The sequence below is a fragment of the Notamacropus eugenii genome, chromosome Y (genome assembly GCF_028372415.1).
Source record: "Notamacropus eugenii isolate mMacEug1 chromosome Y, mMacEug1.pri_v2, whole genome shotgun sequence".
Classification (NCBI taxonomy): Eukaryota; Metazoa; Chordata; class Mammalia; order Diprotodontia; family Macropodidae; genus Notamacropus; species Notamacropus eugenii.
In genome coordinates this window covers 2,535,736-2,546,870 of record NC_092880.1, presented here as the reverse complement: position 1 = coordinate 2,546,870, position 11,135 = coordinate 2,535,736, and positions in this window count along the sequence as shown.

Sequence of the window (11,135 nt, the reverse complement as noted above, 5' to 3'; positions counted from 1 at the left end):
TATCCCTGAAGACTGTGGGTGATAAGCACAATGCAAGTGCTGATGAATTCCCCAAGCTTCCAGAATGGTTCTGAGTCCCTTGCCAGTAAAATGAGTTCCTCGATCACTATGAACTTCACGGGGGACTCCCCAATAAGGGATGATGTGTTCACATAGGATTTTTCCTACCATCCCTGAAGTGGCTGCTTGACATGGGAAAACCTCTACCCATCTGGAAAACATACAGACCATAACAAGGGCAAACTTATATCCTCGGCAGGGAGGCAGCTGGATAAAGTCAATTTGCCAGATCTCAAAGGGTGAGAGGGGGAGAGGAAAGCAACCCCGGGGAGGTCTAAGGGACTTGGAGGGATTATATAAAGGGCAAGACTGGCATCCGGATACCACCTCTTCAACCACCTTCTTTGATATTCCCCACCAGTGCTGAGAGGCGAGTTCATAAAGTTTATCTGGTCCCCAGTGACTCAGATGGTGCAAGTGACTTAGTAATGGTCTATGCAGTTGAGGAGGTAGGACAACCTGCTGTCCATGTTTCCAAAGTCCAGTTTCAGAGTCCCGAGTGCATCCTTGTAGTTCCCACTGACGCGCTGTTTCAGGAGAGATAAGAGCTTGGGCTTCAGTTAAAGCTATCAGATCAATAGGCGGGGGAGCAAGCAAGGGGGTGCAGGAAATCATCACAGGAACCGGAGGTAAGAGGGCTGCTTCCCTGGCTGCTTGATCAGCTAGTTGATTCCCTTCAGCCTCAGGGGTGGATTCACGAGAATGGCCTGTAGTTTTGATAACAGCCACCTTCCTGGGGAGTAGGAAGCATTCTAATAACCTAGAGACTTGCTTACTGTTCTTTAAGGGCTGTCCTGGGGAGGTTAAAAATCCCCTTTGTTTCCACAACATTCCAAAATCATGAGCCACCCCAAAAGCATATCTGCTATCTGTATAGATGTTAATCTTCAGCCCCCTCCCCAATTCACAGGCCCTTGATACAGCTTCTAACTCTGCCTGCTGCGCAGAGTTAGCCCAGGGGAGAGGGCCCAACTCCAATACCTCAGTTACCGTAGTGATACCGTAACCGGCTACTGCTTGCCCTTCGGAGTTCCTCAGACAGGAGCCGTCAGTAAAGACTGTGAGGTCGGCATCTAGGATGGGTGTTTCCTGAAGGTCGGCTCTTGGAGTCAGTAGGTGATCCAGGATTGTGATGCAGTCGTGATTGGAGGGGTCAGGCTCACGATCATTCTCGAACTGGTCTATCTCAAAACGGGGAATAGTCTCTAGAAACGCAGCAGGATTTAGTACGTTTAGTCTTTTGATTGTGACCTGGGGTCGTGTCATCAACTGGGTTTCGATTTTTGCCAGGCGGCTGCTTGATAGATGCTGGGTGTGATGTGAGTTTAGGAGGGCCTCAACCGCATGGGGTACAAAAAGCGTCACTGGCCAATCGCGAATCGAGTATAATGTCCTCACTTTGTTAAAAAATCTCAGTTATAGCGATGACACTTCTCAGGCAGGGTGGTAGGGCCCTGGCTACTGCATCCAGTTGCTTGCTATAATATCCTACTGGTCTGTAACGTTCCCCATGTTTCTGTGCTAAAACTCCTACTGCATTCCCTCCTTTGTCCATAGCAAAAAGTACAAAAGGCAGGGAATAGTTAGGAAGACCCAAGGCTGGGGGTTGAGAAAGGGAGGCTTTTATGGATTCAATAGCCAGGTGCTGTTCTTTGGATAAGCAAAGGGGATCAGGGCTTTGGTGTCGCAGGGCTTCATACAAAGGGCGGGAGAGTACAGAGAATTCGGGAATCCAAGAGCGGCAGTATCCAGCCAGGCCCAAAAAGGCCCGAAGCTTCCTCTTGGATGTTGGGAGAGGAAAATCACGGATAGCTCGAATTCGGGAGGGATCTAGGGAAACACTGCCCTTAGAAATGACATGACCAAGGAACTTTACAGAGGCACGGCAAAACTGAAGCTTGTCTCGGGAAGCCTTGTGACCATTTAAAGCCAGAAATGTAAGAAGGGTTATCGCATCATCTCTCCCTGAAGTCAGGTCAGGGGAGCAGAGTAATATAATAGGTCTTCAACATACTGGAGAAGTACAGAGCAGTGGGGTAGGACCAGAGAGGCGAGATTGTCATGCAGGGCTTGACAGAAATAGGAGGGAGATTCAGTGAAGCCCTGAGGAAGGACTGTCCAGGTATACTGCCGTCCCTCCCAAGTGAAAGCAAAAAGATATTGACTGGAAGGGTGCACGGGTATAGAAAAGAAGGCGCTACAAAGATCCACAGCAGTGAACACAGTAGCAGACGGGGGAATAAGGGACAACAGAGTATGGGGATTGGGAACCACCGGGGATCGAGGAAGAACAATGGCATTAACAGCACGGAGGTCCTGCACGAGGCGCCAGCCTCGGTTACCAGGCTTCTTAATAGGGAAAATAGGAGTGTTGCAAGGAGATGTACAGGGGACAATCAATCCTTTGGAAAGGAACGCTTGGAGGAGAGGCCTAGCACCTTCTATAGCGGCATGAGGGAGAGGATACTGACGGAGACACGGAAGAGGACGCGAGGGGTCAATCTGAACCTCTATGGGGACGGCGGTGGAAATGCGCCCAATGTCTGTATGATCCGTGGCCCATAACTGGGGCGGAACCTTGGCTAAAGCTAGTTCCTCGTCAGAGGGGGCAGGTATATCAGACTGAGGTAGGAGGGATAGGGCTGTGACGAGCACTGGGGAAGGGGAACGGTGTTCTAGCTGAAAACCGGTTGGGGTAAAGCTTAATACAGCAGAAAGGAAAGATAGGATATCTCGACCAAGGAGATGACAAGGGGCCCCAGGGACAAGGAGGAAGGTGTGTTGGAAGTGGTCCTGGCCGAGAATGACTGAGAGGGGATTAGTTCGGAAAGCCCGAAGAGGCTTATTGGAAACCCCCACCACCAACAAACTATCGTTACTCCGAGGAAGGGGAGGGGGGAATTTGCAGGGATCCAAAACTGACAGAGTAGCACCGGTGTCAACTAGGGCCAGAATGGGGTGACCTTGTACTACTACAGACAGTTCCCCTAGTTGAGAAAGAGATAGAGAGGGGAAGAGAAAAGTTGGACCCTGCAAACCTTGCTCGGAGCAACCCTATGGTCGTTGGGGGGAGGGGTTGTAATGCCCCTGGCGTTTCTGTTGTTCCAGTACCTTGAGACGCGTTCTGCATTCTGATTTCCAATGCCCTGGTTTCTTACAATAGTGACAATTGCCACGTTTGCGACGTGTTGTCGCAATGGGAGGAGAGTGTGAAGTTGGAACAGGAGCTGTTAGTTGTTGAAGCTGCATTGTATAAACCTGATCCTTCTTAGTTCGAAGTTCCCTTTTTGCTTCTAAGTCCTCCTCAGCCTGCGTTGCTAAGGTCTGAGCGAGCTGGGAGGCAAGTTCAGCTATGAACTGCGGATGTTTAGACTGCCACTCCGGCTGGGTGATTTTGATATTTCGTGATAGGGAAGGTTGCAGGTTATTAACAAAGTAGGAGAGGAACTGCGTTTGTCCCCCACCTTCCCGATCATGTACTAAGCCAGAGTTAGCATCAAAAACTTCAGCTAGGCGATTATAAAATTGAAACACAGTCTCATCAGATCTCTGCGTAACACACTTAATCTTAGAAAAGTCTACGAGTCGGGGAAAGGCCGCTGGGATAGCTTCAATTAGGGCTTCACCCAGGGCTTTAGCCTCCCGATAATGGTCTTCCTGATTCTTATGAGCAACCCAATCTGTTTTTTGCATTTCCTCAATTGTGGCCTTTATCTCTGCCTTTTTCCACCAATTCCTGGCTTCACCCTTCCCAACCAGGACCACTACCAAAAGGCAAATGTCAGGGATTCCCGGCCTATAAGACTGGAGGGTAACCCCGAATTGGTCAGCAAAACCTATAGGGTCCTGGCGAGGATCAGGGAAGTCCTTCTTAATAGCCTGCAATTCGCCCCGCTCCCAAGGTTTAAAATTATACTGAGTGGTGGAAACGAGCGTGACAGTTGGCTTCACCTGGCCTTCTTTGTCTGTTATGGGCATAGTTTGGGAGCTTTGCTTAGTAACCACCTTAAAGGGATAGGCTCCAACGGGGTCACACACAGACTCCTGACCTGCAGACGCGGAACAATCTTGCGCTCTAAGATTAGAGTCTTTAAGGGGAGGGAGAGAGCAAGGGGGCAACGATTGTGGAGCAGAGTTATCCCCCTCACCTTCCTCGGGATTAGAGCAGGCAAGAGCAGGAGAGGAGAGAGAAAACAACCTCGAAGAGCTTTTGTCTTTCCCAGAATCAGAGCTTTCAGGGGAAAGAGACGAGGAATAAGGGGGCGGGAGGGAAGGAAGAGAGGCGGGGGGAGGGGAGGGACAGACTGGGGCTGTCGGGGAAGAGGGTAGAGAAGGATAGAGAGAGGTAGCAGGGGTTGAGGGAGGAGGGGGTGGTGCTGGAGCAGCTTTGCGAGCTTTAAAGGAAGAGGCCTCAGATTTCCTTTCTCGCTCAGCCATTTCAGCAAACCAACGATGAAAACATTCCCACTCCTGATTAGATGTTTTGTTGGCCTTTAAACTCAATTGGGTTTTAAGATAGAGTAACTTTGACCGGTCAAAAGAGCCCCATCGTGGCCAACATAATTTAGGGCTATCCTTAGTTAACTGATACCAGCGCTGGCAATATTTGTGATCATCAGATTGGTAGCGACTCGACATATAAGAAGCAGGGGTCTTGTCGGCCGGATTTCTGATCTTAGTTTTTGACTGACCCATGGCTAGCTAGCTTTCCTAGATCGATCCTCAGAGGAGACCTAATTAGTACAGAGCGACATAACGCGAATTGGTCTCCGCCCCCAGAGTTATCTTTAAGAGAGAATATTTTGGACTGCAACCAAAATAACGGGAGTCCACTGGAAGCTGGGAAATAGAAGCACTTACCCCGACCCCGTCAAGATCCAAGACTCCAGGAAAAATGGATCCTGTTGGCGCCTGAGTCCTGGCGTTGGCGAGGTGAGGAAAATGTCTTCATCCTTTCCTCAGTTCCAGTCCGCACGTCACGGCACCATTACTGTTAACCTGAAAACTTGGTTAAAGAAAAGACATTAGACTAAAGGCATGCGTGGTTTATTAATTAATTGATTCTCTCTTAAAGATAACAGTCATAGCTATGGAGTCAGAGGTGACTCTGACTACCTAGTACAGAAATCATCTGTCTTAAATACATTTTGCCATGAGGAGGAAACTCTCTTAACTACCCAAATCAGAAATTCAGTAAGACAAGACAATTAACAAAGCAATGTCAATCAAACGTTGAGATTCCAAGCTGGGTAAACATATGTCTTGGTGACAAGGAAGGAAATCCCACCACAGATAATTGACACAGAAAGGGGCAAACAATGTTCAATAGAAATTATGACCTAAGACGTCTATATTTTTTTACCATTAATATGCCATAACATAGTATGTGTCTATAGATAATAAGATACAAAGGAAAGACCCATTATTCAAGATATGTCATAACATAGTATGTGTCTATAGATAATAAGATACAAAGGAAAGACCCATTATTCAAGATATGTCATAGGTTAAAGGTCTCCAAGGAATGCAGAGTCAGCTTTGGTTGGCTTTTGCTGTCATAGGAAGAGGCATTCTCTGAGTTTGCTTCAGAGAGAACAAAGAGATTATTTCAAAATTTTATATTAAACATTATCAATAGACAGTTGGATCTGTCTGTTGATTTGTGGTGTATGTACTGCTTATGACAGACATTTGAAAGGACTGTCTGTTGGTCTTTCGGTTTGCAATTTCTGCTGTAATTTCTGTTTATATTTCCCTGAAGTTCAGGGTGCTGACTTTCCCCCCTGAACTAAGTGAATGATATATGTGTTTGATTAAAATAGATTGCTGGCCCCTCAAAAGTTGCCTTCATTTTAAAACAGCAGATCTGAGAACCTGTACCCTCCTGTTTATGCTGTGACAGCTCTGTGGGTTGTCCACCTCGCTGAATATCATAATACAATAGGCATTTTTCACCCACTTGCTTTTTCCTGCGTGAATAGATAAGCTGAATTCTTTTTCAGTAACTATGGAGGATAAAGCTAAAATTAGCATGAAATTGTATTAACATAAAATGACAAATTATAAAAAGGGGTTGTATTGATTTGCGCTATTTTGTTTACTCAAAGAAAACCAGAGTATCTTTCAAATCAGGCAAATTTGAATGTTGCTCTATCTAAGGACTTGTAGAAATGGAGGGGTACCAGAAGGTTGCGTTCACTTACTTATATCTCATTTGCTATTTAATAACTATTCCCACATAAAAAAAATAAAATGTGAAAAAATATTCCAAATCACCACTAACTAGAGAAATGCAAGTTAGAAACTCTCTGGGGTTCCACTTCACACCCACGAAATTGACAAAGATAACAAGATGGAAAAATGACAAATGCTGGTGAGATTAGGAGGGAAAGAGGCACATTAGTGCATTGCTGGTAGGACTATAAATTGGTCCAGTCACTTTGAAAAGCAATTTGGAACCATGTCCTAAAGTCACTGAAGTGTGCATGCCATCTGACCCAACAGTACTACTACTGGACAGATACCCCAAACTGATAAAAAGGACAAGGACCCATATAATACAAAACATTTCTATGAGCTTTTTTCATCTTACCTAAACACTGGAAATTAAAAATGGGGGAGGTACCCACCTACTGGGGAATGGCCAACATAGTATATAAATAAATGAAATACTATTGTGTCATAAAACACGATGGAATAGTTTCAGAGGAAACTATGATGCAGAATGAAGTGAGGAGAACCAAAACAATTTATACAATTGACAACATTACAGAGAAAAAAAGCTTTGTGACGTGAGAACTCTGATCAATGCAATGACGAAAGACCAGAGAAAGAAAGGTGAAGTGTGTTTACTAACCACCTCTTCCCAGAAGGGTGATAATGGATGTTAAATAAAGAATGATGAAGACATTTTGGATTTGACCATTGTGGAAATTTGTTTTGCTTGACTTTGAAGATTTGTTAGGAGGGTTTTCTTTTTTTTCTTTTTTTTTTTAATTGTTCAGTGCTGGTGAGATGAGTGAAAGAGAAAGAAAATAAACACTTGTTAATTAGAACAATAATATTGTTTATTAAAAATAGCAAAAAATTTTTGAAATTAAGTCAGTGAAAGTATAGATTTCGTTTCAATCATATACAGTAAAAATGCAATGGAAGAAAATGGTATTATTTCAGTTATTTGTATTAGTGAAGTATTGTGATTGTCAATAGAACATGTGTGCTTAAATATGAATTAGCTAAATAGCCAGTATTTTGGCAGAACTAACTCAGCATTGTCACACCCATGAGTTCATAAAGATTTTAAGCCAGAAAGTGTGTGAAGAGAGACAACTTTAAAAAACATTTTATTTAATATTTTCAAGAATAAAACAAAGGCAAGCAACATAGCTGTTTTTTAAAGCCTGATATAGAAAGGACCAAAGAAGAGAGAAAATACATTTTGAAGGTTTTATTAGTCATCTATTTCTTGCTAGCATCTGTCCTCTGTTTTTGTCAGTCTAGATTCTTCACTTTCTCCAATATATATAATTTCCACCTCTGTCACCTACATATTCTTGGACAAATCATTTCCCCTTTCTGTGCCTCAGTTTTCTCAAATGTAGAAGAGAGACTTGTACTACGTGACCTCTTATGGTCTCTTCTTCTTCCTTCTTTTTTTACCTATTAAAATCCTTCACATCCTTGAAGTCTCTTAAGTAAAAATATTTTAACCAACAATCTCCAAATTAAAATGTAGCCAGTTTTTATATTTCCTTAATCCAAACAACCAGAAAGCTGAAATCTCTAGTTGAGGGTTTGTTTGTTTTTAGGGACTAAGGAAGTGGACTAGATAATCTCTGAGGGACTTTTCAGGTAAAAATTCTATAAACCTGTGACAAGTGTCTCAAATTTTTGGTAACAAATATGAATGACTTCACTTTTCCATGAATGTCAGAGGTTTATTCCATTTAAGTGGAACACCTTTTTCTCTGATGACTCTGGATAAATGAGGTGTCACTGTTATTCTTTTCTTTAAAGCTTCCAATTTATGTCTTTTGTCCCATCTCAAATCTAGAAATTTTAACTATGAGAACAAAGTGTGGGATGAGAACAAGAGCAGATTTTTGGATCATGCTTCTTCTTAAACCTAGCCTGAGAGATTAAAAGAGAATTAGATATGTCCTTCCTTGCTCCTCAAATCTGTTTGGGATGTGACTTTCAATGTTTTTGTCATATGCCCCTTTGAAGTTTCCCTTGTATATGGTGTGAAATGTTGACCTATGCCAAATTTCTGCCATATTGCTTTTCAGTTTTCTTGGTTTCTTTGAACAGTGAATGTTTATCCTAATAGTTGAGGTCTTTGAGATTATGGAACATTATGCTTCTATGTTCATTTTCTTCTGTATGTTGTGTACTTAACCTGCTAGGTTAATCAAGCTCTCTATTTTTTTTTAACAAGTACCAAATGGTTTCAGTGACTATTGTTTTGTAATGTAGTTTGAGATCTAGTGCTACTAGACTACCTTCCCACTTTTTTTTATTATTTTCTGGGGAATTCTTGACCTTCTGTACCTCCAAATGAATTTTGTTATTATTTTTTTCTAGCTTCATAAAGGCATCCTCTGATAGTTTGGTTGGTATAATACTAAAGAAGAAAATGAGTTGAAGTAATATTGTTGTTTTCATCATATTGGCATGGCTCTCCTCATTCTCTCCCTCTTCTGTCACATCTCAATCCTACTTTCTCTTTCTCCTTTTGCTAGTTGTCCCTGTGCTGCCAATTCTTTCCAGTTCAACTACTGATGTCCCTGTTCTTTCCTCTCTGTAGTCAGCTCCTTGAACTTTCTCCTCAATTATGGGATAGATTCTTGTTTATACAAATTCCTTCGAATGTGACCTCACCCAACAGAACCAGTTATACCTAATTTTAAAAAGCCTTTGATTGATTGATTCAAGAAGTTTACAAGTAATTTCCAAACTTAGTTCTAAGATTTTCCTAACAAAGGTAATTGCATTTAAGTGGGAGTAGGGGTAATCAACGGATCCCCATCCTTACACAACTATGGATAGGATAAAAATTGATAACCAAACAAAAGATAGAAAAGTATTAACTGAGTAAAAATGGAAATATTTTCTTATACAAAATTTTAAAAGTTTTTGCATAAAAAATATGTAGTTAAAATTAGAAAGGAAACATTGTTTTGACTTTTTTTGTCTCTAAAAAAATACTATCTATTATATGGAATGGCTCTTAGGAAGGTAGAGGAGGAGGGATACATGGGCTATTATGGTGATGTAACAAACAGAAAATATCAATAAAAACTTGTATTAAAAAGAAAAAAAGAGAAAACAAATAATTAGGGGGGATCCTTATGCCAAGTTTCTCTGAAAAAGGTCTGATATTTTAGACATATGAGAAACTGATTCAAATATGAGAACAAGAGCCATTCCCCAATAGTTGAATGGTCAAAGGCTAAAAACAGGTAGTTTGAAAAGGAAGAAATCTATTACCCAAACAACTAAAAGTAGGAAAAATGCAAATTAAAATTACTTTGATATTCCATATCATGTCAATCATATTGGTAAAGAAAGCAAAAAATAAAAAAAAAAGACGCTTGTTAGAGGGGCTATGGGAGGACAGGTATACTGATGCACTGTTGAATCAACTCTTGCGCTATTCATTCTGGAAAGCAATTTGGAACTACTCAAAAAGTCATTAAACTGTATATTCTTAGAACCATTAATAGCACTACTAGGTCGACATTTTAAAGAGATGAAAGAAAGAGGAAAAGGATCCATATATACAACAATATTTATATGCCAAAGAACTAAAAACTAAGGGGTGGCCATCAATTAGTTCATTGCTAAACAAGTTGTGGTATAGCAATATGATGGAATGTGATTGTCCTATAAAAAATGATGAAATGACAATTTCACAGAAACCTGAGAAGATTTGTATGAATTGATGGGGCATGAAATAAGCAGAATTAGGAAAATGAATTCTATAATAACTGCAGGGGTATGCTTGGCCCTTTAGTGCTGATTGTTAATTTTTCCCTGTGAAAATCTACACCTCCGAAATTGGTGCTAAAAATTAGGGCTTGATTTATCGCTATTTTAAGAAGGCATCTGAATGATGATGAAGCCTCTACCACCAGACAGAGGTTATGGACTCAGTTTACATAATAAGTCATATATTTTTGGACTTGGCCAATGTGGAGATTTGCTTCTTTCTTTTTTTTTTCTAGTGAGGCAGGTGATATAGAGAATTGAAGGGGTTAGAGAGGCTGGCAATAGGGTCACCAAAGGAAAAAAAGAAAAGATCACTAAATCACCTTTTTTTAATACACAGAAGAGGATAGAAGGAAGGTGGGAAGGAAACTCAGGCACAACAGCTTTAAAAGTAACAATGCAGAGATTAAAATATCCTTGAAAGGAAAAGCACATAGTAGAAACTTGTAACTTCACATACAATCTTTTCCTATTTGCTTTATATATGAAAATACTCATTTTATTTAATATTTGTTAAGTTCAGAATTTTTAGGAACAAAAAAAGTGGATCTAGGTGTAGTCATTGAAGAAAACCTAAAGAATCACAGAAAGGGAATGGAAAGAGAGAAATGGAAGAAAAAGAGAAAGAAAAGTAGGAGGGGGGGAGTAAATTAGAAATAGGAGGAGGGAATAAAAGAGTTGGGACATGAATTGCCTCAGGAGTCTTGGTTGTCTAACCATTATATGTTGTCCAATATTTTGCTTCAAACGTTTTAGTAGCTCCAGGTTCTCCCATCATTATTAGTACTATAAAAGAAAGAACTAACACAATTATAAGTTGTAGACTTTCCTGAGTGCAGGAAGATAAGCTGACTTTTTTAAAAAGAATATCTTTATTTTTTTCAATTATACATAAAAACAATTTTTAATATTCATTTTTTTAATAATTTTTGAGTTCCAAGTTCCATCCCTCCATCCCTGCCCCCCTCCTTGAGAAGGCAAACACTTTGCTATAGATTACACATGTGCAGTTATGCCAAATATATTTCCATGTTAACCATGTTGCAAAAGAAAACACAGATAATAGCAAGATAAATAGTTTTAAA